Raw genomic sequence first — 13051 nt, forward strand, 5'->3', positions numbered from 1 at the left:
TTGTCACATGACAAAACTTTAATAAAATAGTTAACCTGTGGCAAGATTTGAAAACTGCTGCTGCTATCATCCATCCAGTCTGACTAAACTTGAGTTATTTTGCAAAAAAAATGTTTAATCATAATGTAAAAGTGTACACTTGGCTTGAAAACAGTTTCCTGAAACCTATCATCAGTAACTTTTTTCTTAAAACCATACAGTGGGCATATAAGTATAAAGTGCTCAGGTTTCTGCACTTTATAGCGTAAGCAAAGTTATTTTCTTAAATTTAATCTACACAAACTTTGTTTATGCTTATAATAGACATAATCCAAAAGTCTTGTAGTTGCAATGGTACTTTTAAGTTTTGACTCCTGGAGGGCTGAAAATATGTACATGCTAAACTTTTATTAGCAAAATATTTTAAAAATCATCTATTCTTATCCTTCCACTTTACAATTACCCGCTATGCTGTGTTGATCTTCCATACAAAATCCCAGTGAACAAGCACAGAAGCTCAAAGTCGTTTTGTGTAAAACTGTGGTAAAATTCACTTCACATGAATACTTTCGAAAGGTGCTTTATTGATTAGATTTTTTCTTTTAATGCCTTTTGTTCCTTAATGGGATGGAACCTCAAGGTTCAAAAATAACCTTCGTCTCCCTACTCCTCCTGCTGTCGCCTCTGTAGTTAATGGGAGAAAGGTGTCTCTGCTGGGAAGTTTTTCTCAAGTGTCCAGAAGCAAACGAGGGGTCGGCTGAGACAGGAAACCCTTGGCCGGTCCTGTATGAAGATGGCTCTATAGGGCAGAGCCTTCAAAGGGAGACGGGGATGATCTCCCCAGGGAACCTGCGGTTGCGGCCACGCACACACACACACACACACACGCACGCATGCCCGCGCGCGTGGCCGACCTCTATTGAAGACGGCTACGGGGGAGGGGAGTGGGGGGGGGAAGGCAACCCCAGTGCGAAACATCAGTCAACAAGTGTGCACCCGGGGTCAAAGTTCAACACACTTCTATTTTTTCACCTGCTTCCTACAGCTTGCAGGAAACTTTTGAAGCCGTGGCGGGCTGGTATGGCTTTGCTTTAGGGGCGGCTAAGTTTGTTTACCCATACAGTACAATACACCGGTTGACGCTTTGATGCTTGGAAGATGTTACTGATACGCTCATCGGGGGGTGCCACGGCACACACGACCATCGGCGTCCTCTGCCTGTGACCTCCTCAAAATGCAACTAATGTCACACGATGAAATTTCCTCCTCCCGCTCTGCGCTGTTTTGTCTTTTTTTTTTAATAACGATTTTTATTTTATTTTTGCTGCTTTGATGGTGAGATTCAGAGGCAGACAAATCTGAAAGTACAACAAATATGTGCTGTGTTCTTGACGTATTGTTTGGTTCGAGATGAAACCTGTTTCAACAAGACTCGTGTAAAGGTCGGCGTGTTGAGAAGACTTCACACTACTGGAGGGAATGCAGACAAAAGGAAGATCAAAAATGATAGGATAGTGACATTCAACACGAAAGGCTTTTTCCTTCACATTATTTTCTGTCGTGCAGAGTAACACGCGGCACTGCTGGTGTTCGATTGGCTGCAAAACCATCACCTATTCTATTTATGTACTTATGGATCCTTCCTTTACTTTCCGTGTGATCCTTTCATTCGGCGCCTGTAGTCGTCGACTGTCTGCCTGCGTAAGGCTGTGCTGGGACGCCAGTGGGGGAGCCCACTTTTATCATAATCATTCTTTGAATACCTTTCATTATCATAAAATATGTGAGTATTAAAGGGACGGGTTCATCGGCCCCACCAACATCTTCATTATCCATTCTGACTGACAAAAACCTGCTGTTCTAGGGGGGTTGACATTAATAAAAGATGGAATCCGACAGCTTTAGGAAGTCCTCGGCTTGTTCTCTCTCTGCATCTTTTACCTGCTTGTATCCACCGCAGTGATGTGTAAGGAAATCAGCTGTAGGGCCATTATTTACTGTGTTTTAGTTGATTGTACTGATGAGTTTTGCTCGTCATAAACACTGGCAAGGCGAATAGGAATAGTTTCTGTTTGTTCTCTTGGAAAATAACATTAAACTGAAGAAAAAAAGGAGTTTGGCTTGACTGCTGCAAAAATTATTTTGAAAAAAAAAAGAGCGTTGTCATCCCCTTTTGTTGCAACAGTTTCAATAGAAAAACAACAAGCAGGGGAGCACTAATTTCAACCCACTGGGGCTGTTTTGGAACAGCAGGTGAGCTGTTTTGCATTTGATAAACACCAACGGCAGAACTCGCCATAAAGGTAAGAGCTTATCAAAACTGCCACAAAGAAAGTCTCTAAAATCTTTTTTTTTTTTGAAGATGTGATTGTCATGGTGAATTGAGGCGACGTCTAAAAGAAGGGTCTTTTCTTTTCCTTATCCTAAATGTTTGTATACATCTACAAACTAAAGGCCGAGGTTTTTTTTTTTTTTTTTTCAGTACAGTGGTTTTCAAGCGTTTTACAACTAGACTTTGACTTTTTTTACTTTTTGATTGAAGCATTGTTATAAAAACAAAGAAATAACAGAAGGGTCCTATGCAGAAAACCTAACTTGTCTTTGCGACCCAGTTCACCAAATTCAAAAAGAGTTGCAGTAAGAGCTTGTGATGATTTGTATCTCATCAAGCCTTTCACACGCTCCACCACTGCTACTACTACTAAGCAATTAATTATCATTTCTGTTCATATAGCAAATAAGCAATACTATTAATACTATTGACATCATACTGTGGGAGTGACTAAAAGTTTTAGTCACTCCCACAGTTTGACAACCCTGGATTTCTGAATGCTGGCCAGACGTTCAGATATTTTAATCAAATAATAGCTCTAAAATGGTGGCCCGGTTTTTGGGGTTAGTGAAGATACAAGAAGAAGCCTCATCATTCCTGACAGTCAAGTCAACCAGATGAAACTTTGCTAAGCTTCTAGGATGAAATAAGAAATTGTAGGATGGCGACAGAATGCTGCATAATAATGTTAGTCAGTCAACTGACTTGGTGAATTAAGTTCCAACTGTGGACAACATATACCTTTCACCTGCTTTATTTAGCTCAAGCTACTGGTAGCTACTCAGACTTTAGACAGACAATACTATTTAGCAAAGTCCTATATATTTACAATTTTTGCATGCACACAAGTTTAATGCTTTTAGAAGAATGCTTTCCTCTGTCCATGCTTTAACTTAAAACCTAACCCAGCCTGTTGGGTCAAATCCACCACCCAGCCCTGCTTGGTTAGTGAAATAACCCAAACTGCACTGTTTTTTGTTGTTGTTGTTTTTCCTTTCTACCAGTCAGTTTTCGAGTACAGTGCGAGTCGTGCTGTAGGATTGAAAGCCGGTGCGGCAGCTTGAAGTGCACAGCGTAAGTAGCAAATTGTACATCTGCACGAGTGGCTCATCAATGTGACAGGATGTGATCAAGGGCGGCCCTGTGATGTGTCCGCTGGGCCTCCGTGCGGCCCTCGGTCTCCCTCACCCCCATACACCCCCAGATCCACAACAACCCTAATGGGCTCTGATGTGCACCTCCATCTTGCCTGTCTAATTGATGTAAATAGTGCACATTTGAACCCACAATCCTTCCCACCATCCCAGCCGGCCCCTCCCTCTGTTTCTTCTAACAGTAGGGGTCAGAGGTTAGAGTGACTGAATGAGCATTAGAATGGCAGTCCTTATTAGAGGAGCAGCTTGTCTGACACCCCAACCACATCCTAGAGAGGGGACCCACCCCGTCCGCCTCATCTAGATCATATTACATGACACAACCTCGGAGCAGATACTACCAGCGCGCTACGACACTGTAGGCCACAAGGGCACGGTGGCATTTTCAGAGGGGTCCCCCCTCGCCTGTCACAGCGCCTTCCCGACGCCGCTCTGTCCGTCTGGCTCCGATGCACTCTGTCATTTTAAGCAGGGCCACTGTCGGCGAGCATTGGGACTCTGCGTCTCCATGCCCTGGCATTTTCAGCGGCTTCCTCGGCAGCCTTACCATCCAGCTGCCCTCTTGAGAGTCTGTGATGTCGCGGTCAATGATTAATAGTTAGAGATGCGCTGTAAAATGCCCAGTGCGGCCAGATGCTAGTCAGGGCTTTGTTTGAACTGATATAATGGACATCGGCTGCCAATTTGGCTCCCTTACAAAGCCTGGAAGTTCCCCAAGATTGATTCTGTTTCTCTGCAGCAGTGCCCCGGGGGCTGAATTTTTGAGGATGCACTCTTGTGAAAAATGTTGCGGGGTATTATCTTCAGCTGAGAGAAGCGCTGCGAATGACAATAAACGGTCATGGATACAGGCTAACAAAACGGTCAATATAATCCTTGACATTTGCATGCAAGAGTGAAAATGTAAGCCAGTTTAGGATCATTTCATGATATCTGACATCAAGGAAAGTCTCCCTGGCTGAGGATGAATCAAGACAGAATGGGGGGTGGAGGGGAGGAGGCTGGGATAATTTGCAGCAGGAGCCCTGCGAGACTGTTTTGCAAAACAAAACGAAAGCAGCTAGACCCTTATTGAAAAATATAGTGCAGTGAGACGGAAATTTATTAACTGGCACCAGTTAATGTGTGCATTATTCATTTCTGGCGAGCATGAAAAATGATCTAAAGAGGTTTGAAATTGCAGACGCGCAGGCTGACTGCACAGTGGCTGAGCTCGCTGGTTCGTTTCATCCTCTTGCAGGGCTGTTTGGGCAGAGAAAGGTGGAGGGCTGCAGGGGCAGAGAGACTGAGGATGGAGAGGAGGAGGAGTGAAGACCCCTATTCTGGACAGTAGAGATTTTTTTTCCCGCCTCTCTTTCCCAGTAACAGCTGTGCTTCTCTCACGAGGGGGCGGCAGCAGCACCGAGAGAGAGGCTGCTTGGGACAGATGGACCAGCACCACCTCCCTAACCTCCCACCACCAGCACCTCTTCTATTAAAATCTCGTGCTCTATTAATGCTTTCATCCAGGCATATATGCCTGGACACACTGAAAACTGCTGAGCTTGCGCCAGTAGACCAAGTGCACCAGCTCCAAAGTTTGATTGAGTTCAGTTGGAGAAAAGACTAGCATGGACCTCATCATCATTCTAACGTTTTTAAGTCTTACCAAGAAGACTTTGGCGAATCAGCTAAATGTTAATGTCTGTGTGTTGCTTTAAAGATTTTAGTTTGCACTAGAAAAGTTTGTTTCACTTATGGCCATTAATCTTTTACCTGCTGAGTAGTCACTTATATCCGTAGTTTTAACCCAACTTTTATTTTCATGTATTATTCTTGTATTATTTTGATAATTCTTGACATAAAAAAAATTAAGTTTTAGTTGTTTTTTTTTGTATTGCAGCTTTATTGTTCATTAGCAACGTCCACTATTCCCAAAACAATATAAAAAATGTGCTCAAAGTGTACAAATCGCCTGAACAGTAAATAAATGCTTGACAACAGCTACCGTTGTGGATCCTAGTGACTTTAATCAGAATGGAAATCAAACCCCATATTCAGGCTTAAACCCAGTTGTGTTTGATGAACTCTGGCAAAGATTGGCCCACATCTGATCTACGAGTTGGTTACCAAGGCAACCTAAATTGTGGTTTTTGTTTGTTTGTTTCTTTTACCCCACAGTTTTTATAGTGTGTGATTGTGCAGACCGATACCCGTCGCTCCGTCTGACTTTCTTCTTCTCCTCATCTTCCCTGTAGTAGGAGGTTGTGGGCAGGAGTTGGTGCCAGTGGCATATGGCTTTCCACTGAGCTAAACATTCATACAAAAGACAACCCCATCAGTCATGGCTGTGACCATATGAAGGGAGAGAGCAGGCCTCTGATGAATGGTGTTTTTGGGACTTACCTGCTGTTAAAACATGCCCTCCAAAAAAAAAAACAAAAAAAAAAAAACACACACACCGCCTCCCTGAAGTACGTATAACATTTAGAACCGTATCGTGTATGTGATGGATATCACTTGCGGCAGGTAATATCCAAATAACAAATATGCCTCCTAAAGCCTTTTTTTCCAGAACCCCGGGTCAGGCCTTCATAGACCAATTAATGCAGAGCATCTGCTGTACAGCAGCAGCACAATAAAAAAAAAAAAACTTTTCATTATTTTATTTAATAAGAACAAGAACTGCTTCCTACTTGCTCCAGTACCTCTCACTGCTAGAGTGAGCGTGGAATGGGTCTCCTAGATTAGACCAAATTAATCCATTCTTTAGGGATTCTTTTTTTTTTCCCCTCTCTCTCTCTCTTTCCTGGTTCTGTGAGGAAAAACCCGGCACGCCTTTGTTCTTCCTCGAGCGCCGACGTTTTTTCTGCCAAATTTAACAGAAGGCTCGGAGGGTAACAGGGGTCCAGCCCAGTATCACCTTCTGGAGCAGAGCAACTAGCGGAGAAAGACAATCAGCCCCTGAACCCTGCTGTCTGCAGCACAAAGTGAAAAGACTCTAATTGGGCTTTTTCTCCCCTTTTTACGCTGCATTTTCCTGCAGGATTGCTGGATCATGAAAAAGCAATTAAACCTCAGATTCATTCAAATTTTTCATCCTTTCATTGGTGGAAAGAGGCAAATGTGAAATCACTTATCTGAGTTGGAGCGTATGCTTTTGGTGATGTTTCCTGTTTTCATTTTAATGCCTGACTGACAGGCTTTGGGGCTTAAAGGACTTGATTGCGCATTTAAAATAATACAGCCAGGGCAAATTACAACATAATGATAGTTATGGGCATTGTTTTGAGTCTAAGGGACAAAACTAGAATGTGTTGAGTTTACAAAAAATAAAAAATAAAATCTGCAAATCTTAAATAGTGCAATATAATAGAAATGTAATGGCACTGCAGTTCTCAGTGTTACACCTAGGGGCAGTGGTGTCCACAAAACCCAGACCTCAACGCTGCGGTGATTGGAAGTCAGAAAACATGGCAAGGAAAATGCTCTTTGCTCACTTCTGTAGGAAAAAACTATGTACATATCAGTTCTATGTTTTTATTTTTCTAACATTATTATTGTGTAACTACTGAAGGCAGTAAAACTTCAGGGCTCCAGAATCACTTTGTTTTGAAATATGTTTTTCATTTTGGAAATAATAATTAAATTTCCTTAAATCATGTGTCATAATTAATGTGACAATATTAACTGTAAGAAATCAACCATCCCTCCTTTTTCCCCCCCTAAGATAATTATCTGGCTTTATAGCCGCTCATTAGTCAGCGGCTATAAATTAATATTAATTAATATTACTCTTTAAGATGTTGTTGTCATTTGCATTTAAGAAGCTCTTTTTATAACTCTTTTTATAATATGATAATCAAATTAACCTCTGAATGTAGAAGAACAGTGAAGGTTTTCTCCAAAGATTCAGTTAAAACATTTTTATTTTACGTTTTTCCAAATTATTCATGGGCAGGTTGCAGCATTAAAGTGTATCAAAGTTGTTGTTTTCTTTAAAACTACAATTTCTAAAAAGACAACATTTTCCATCATATCTATCCTGTAGCTTACAGTGCTTCTTGTTAGATTCCAGAACACAGCGTAGAGCATCACACCAGTGCCCCTCTCCCACCTGTTGCTACAAACTGTGAGTCACCTGCCTTGATAAAAATACGTTCCTTCACTATTTTTCTGTCTGTGCAAGAAATAAAAATTTGGCTCTTCTGAAATGTTTTTGATGTTTTGAAATAAGTTTATAAAATACCTAAGGCATGTGCCCTTCGTCACTCTTATTAACGCATCGCATATTTTAAAGCAGCATACGACTGTAAGCATCCAACTGCAGGCTCTACCTGAGCAGATAACCTGACTAATCAACCCACCAATGCAACTTTAGCTGTCGGGTGAAAACCTCAAATCAACATGTGTAGTCGCTTTTGTTTTCTTCTGCAAATATGGACATCTTGCACGTCTCTTTTTGAGTCTGCAGATAAGTATTCAGTGGAAATATGTTAAAAAAGCATGCGACACTGTCAACAGGGAATACATGGAAAGTCATAGTCCAGAATAGTTGCATTCGTTTGGAAACAAAACATTTCTATCTGACAGTATTGTTGTTTCACTTCATGAAGAAAAATAACAGCAGAATAGTAACACACTCTATGCAACTAGCATATTTACATCCAATATGTAGGGAGTGCTTATTTTAAATTCTTACTTCAAAATCAAATAAAATTTATACACAAAAAATGTTTACAACTACAATATTTAGCATGTCATAATATCTCTGGTAGTTGTTGCTTTTCTACATTAACTAAAAGCAGGAAGATTCAGTTCTTGCTTTAAGTGTTAGCAAGAAGAAGAAGAAGCTTATGCTGTGAAACCTTGAAACAGGTACAAAGAACATGAGAAAAATCAGCGTAAAAGCATAACTTACAAATGATAAGCTTGAAAACGAGCAACATTTTCTAATATTTCATGGTGTTTGTTTTGTTTTTGTTACATTCATTCACGTTGGGTTTAAAAAAGTGACACATCTGAGTTTCAAAAGGCTTTTCAGGACTCAGAAGATCATCATGACTGATTCTCCCAGGTTCAATCCAAGCTTTATTAACCAAGCGCTTAACTCTCACATAACCCTAAACTGTTCCAGTCTACAGAGTCCATACATTGTAAATTAGGTCTGTTAATGTACTCTGCTCTCTTCACAGACACAAAGAGGGACAGCGGTGGGTGTAACTACACACACACACTCACACACACGCATTCATACAGACTATGCAGTGGTGTTTGGCCTCGCATGCACTCCTGTTTTCCCACCATGCGCAAAGTGATCAACTATCACACCCCCAGACAGCTAGATGTCAACATGAAATACCTTCATTTGCATCGGCTTTAAAAAAAAACAAAAAAAAACAGCCGACTTCTCGTTACGCCAGCGACCCACCAGTGCCCCCATAAAATTCACTTTAGCCACGGGGGTCCTGAGACCTTGCTAAATACTGGCCCAATACTGCTGTCAACAGTCCGTCAATCACGGGGCAAATCCTTGTGATTAAACAGAGCTTCGCTGGCTGGCTTCACAATGGACCCGACTCGGCTGAATTAAGCCTGGACGTGCGTGTGCTGCAGAATTATGTCATTGTGTTTCATCTGAACATATCCGTGCAAGTCCACTTGTTTATTTATTTATCTTTTGTTTTGTTCCTGCAAGTTTTTAATTTGGCAGCAAAAAAAACAAACAAATGGTGTACATGTTGCAATGGAGAGCATACACGCAAAATTTGATGAGCTCAGCATACTGAAACATCTTTTTAATAATCTCTACAATATGTTTGTAGTTTGCAATAAGTCAGAGCTTCTTCTCTGACCTACTGAGTGAAAAATGAAAGAAGGAACGCTGAGCGGCTCGGGGAATCGCCATGTAAATCAGGCTGCTATGCTAAGAGCATCTAAGAGGGGCTGCAAAAGCCTCAGACAGACAGCTGAATAAAAGACAGCTGAAAATATCGTCTGTGGTGAGATAAGAGACGACATCTAATCTGAGTCAGATAGCTGATACAGCCCTGCCATGTCTAAATCCTCCAGTTTGGTCTGAAGAGGAAGGATTTAACTTAAACCCCTTTCAACATGCTAAATGTGTTTTTGTAATTAAACCCATACAATTAACACTGACAAGCGTGGGTCAAAAAGAGCACGGCTCCACTGTTCAGATGAGCGTCCGCGAGTGAAAAGGAACACAAGACGAAGGGACAGGGGAGAAAAAAAATAAAAAAATGAAGACAGAGCCCGAGTTTCAAAAGAGAGACGGAAAGAAAGAAAAACAAGAATGAAAGCAGTGAATGAATGAATGAATGAAGGGAGAGGTGGGGAAGAGGAGGGGAAGAGGAGGCACACTCACTGAAGCGGTATGGATTTCAAGCTTTCAGTCTATAGAGCGCTCTGCGAGTTAACCTCCAGACCACAGTGTTTATTCTGGGACGGTGTTCCAGATCTGGGGGAATATCCAGTTCCCGGACATCAAAGCCTCAAAGCTGTTGGAACAAAGCTTTTAGCTGCTCCTTAAAGCCCCACGTTAAGTGAACTGGAGCAGCTGTGGCAATGTGTGGCAATATTTTCACTGTAAATACAACACCACATGGCAGAGGGTGATGGATTACCAACACCTAGAACAACTGAGTTTTGATAGCAAAAACTATTTGTAACGGGACGACTAAAAGTGCAATTTAAAACGCATGAGGAGAAATCCAGAAAGCACAGAGGCAACAAGCTGACAACACATTGAACGATGAGAGAAATACTCGTGTCTTATGAGAAGAGGCAACTGATTTGTTCAAGTAACATTATATTATAAATATTTATATATAAATATATTTATTCATTATGTTTCGATTTTTATTGACTTCCTGTGATTGTAAATTCACACTGCCGCAGTTTCTGAATAGGTCAATATGATCCAATTTTTACTTTACTTTTTGATTTGGTAAAGAAATTCAAAATATTTTTCTTAAATGCTTTTTTTTTCATGTGTAAAAATCTCTAACAGTGTCGTGTTTTATTTTATAAACTCACAATTACATGATATAGTTTGAATTAGTTTTGTTAGAATTTTGCTAAGGAATAATACTGTTGGGAGTTATTTAAGCAATATGTTACCTACTTATGTATTAAGCTGTTGAACATATTAAATTGGATGTTTTAGTTTTAATACATTTTTTTTAGCTCTTTCTCTGCTTCCAGGTTATTTTTCGGCTGAAAAATTGAGCCAGCAGTTTTAATATATAATCTGCTTTATGCTCGATCCCTTAGGTACGTCATACAATCATAAGAGAAATCGGTATTTACGAAAGACTGAAAATGATGAAGCGGTTGCTAAATTTTGTAGAAACTGATGTACGACAATTGGACATATTATTTCGAACGAAACAACAATGACAAACTGGAAATTGTCAAAATATACCTGTGTGTTTATTACTAGAATCATAATTTTGTTCTAGGAGAACAGTTACCATATCATATTTATATTTATCTTTGGGGGGGATTTAAAGTCTTTCTTTGAGCGCAAAAAAACTATTTATAATTGTATAATTTCTGTGTTTTATATGTTGTCATATTTTCACTTACACATACACACGCGCACACACACACACACACACGCACACACACACACAAAACAATTACATAAAAGATCTCATCGCATCCTCCCGGCACAAACAGTCAGAAGAGCTGCTTGGCTGCCATGATCTCCAAGCGATCTTAGCGTGTGACCCATGTCGCAGGCATCATGGCCTGATGGACACAGCTGTCTGGCTGCAGGCGAGACGGAGCAAAGAGGAATAGTGGGAAAACACAAGATAGAAGAGAGAGAGAGAGAAAGACCGGGAGAGGGCAATATTTTCACTAGGGGTGTGTGTGTGTGTGTGTGTGTGTGTGTGTGTGTGTGTGCGTGTGTGTGTGTGTGTGTGTCAATGTGTGTTTAGCGGACGTATTGATCATCCCATGGCAATTTCTGAGATGTGTCCACTCCATGTGGCACCCTCGGGATAAAGCCAGGAAAAAAAAATGACAAAGTATTAAGAGAAAAAAAAAGAAAGTCACACTTTAGCAAGTTAGGCACTGAAACACTACTGGAAGCAACGAAATAATGACATATAATGACATACCTGGTGAAATATGTGGATGTGATTTTTAAAAAAAAAAGAAAAGACACTCATTAATTATCTTTGACCTGAGCAACAGAGGAGACAAAAGTATAACAGAACCTGTGAGGAAAAATCCTGCAAATGACATTTAGAGGTCCAACTTATTAGGTAAAAAGTTCTTCAGATACTTTGCCAGATAGTTTTTTTTAAACTGTACAAACTTTTACCTGAGAGTCGGCGAGGGGCCGGTTACAGCTTTCAGCCTTAACGAGATCTCAGAAAAAGAACCTGACTACATGAAACACAGAGTATCACAGTGTTCTTCCTCCCCCAACGTTTTTCTGAGCACTGCCGGCCAGCTGGCTCTATCTAACGAGGCTTCCACATTATTTCCCCCACTTGGAAGAAAAAAAGAAAAGAAAAAAAAAAAAGAACTGATTTTGGAAAAATATTTTGTAGTTGTCCAAAAAATAAAAATATGGAAGGAAGACCACCAGAGGCTCTTGTTAAAAGTAGCACAGTTTTAGAAACTGCATTTGAATCACTGCGAGCAGGAGCAGAGAGCCTGACTAATTAACCAGCTAATCAACATCTGCTTCCACATAATAAGCACCTATAACTTACGGAGTGTTTTCTCTCTATTTCTGCATAACCCTAAATAAAAGAAATAACTGCATATTAGGTATATATAATATTACAACTGCTTTTGTCATGACATTGATTTTCTTATTACATTAAAACACACATTTTTGTTTTCAATGTTTGTATCATAAAATTATGCAAATCTGTTTGTGGTTATCATGAAAATCAGACACAAACCAATTTTAAAACCTTTAAATTGTTTTGTTTTTTTCTTTCTAAAAGATTCATTGTTTAACATTGAAAGTACAATAACCCCCCCCAATAAAAATTAGAGAAGTAATTAATAAATTTATTAGTTTCTTTTTTTGCAATAGGTTTATGAAATTATCTCTTTATAAATTTTTCAAAATGTCAGGATGATATAATAATATCCTGAGTTTGTATCATTGCCCAGCTGATTTGTCTTGTGATCTAACATTCTCTCCTAAATTATAGCAAAAGTCTGGTGTTGTGCACCAAAGATGGGACCTCGCAGAGCCGCAGCAGGACTGCACAGGGCGAGGGGCGGCGCAGTGCGCGTGTTACGAACAGAGGAAGGAGCCACTCAGACTGGAGAAGAGCCACCACATGTGCTGGGCCACGGAGAAAGGCTCCGACACCGCTCACGCTGTCAACACGCTGACATATACATACGCAAACATTCGCACTGAGCCGCAGACACACACACACACACACACACCGCTGCACGGACACACTGCAGGGCCAAGCCAATTAACACCCTGCCACTGCACAGATCATATTTAGAGCAGCAGAGGAGCAGGAGGGCATATGTGGATAATCATACATGCAAATGAGACAAACAAGAGAGGCATCTAAATTCAGAAACCAGACTTTCGTGA

This window comes from Poecilia reticulata, chromosome 2, assembly GCF_904066995.2.
Source record: "Poecilia reticulata chromosome 2, P_reticulata-male-v2, whole genome shotgun sequence".
Classification (NCBI taxonomy): Eukaryota; Metazoa; Chordata; class Actinopteri; order Cyprinodontiformes; family Poeciliidae; genus Poecilia; species Poecilia reticulata.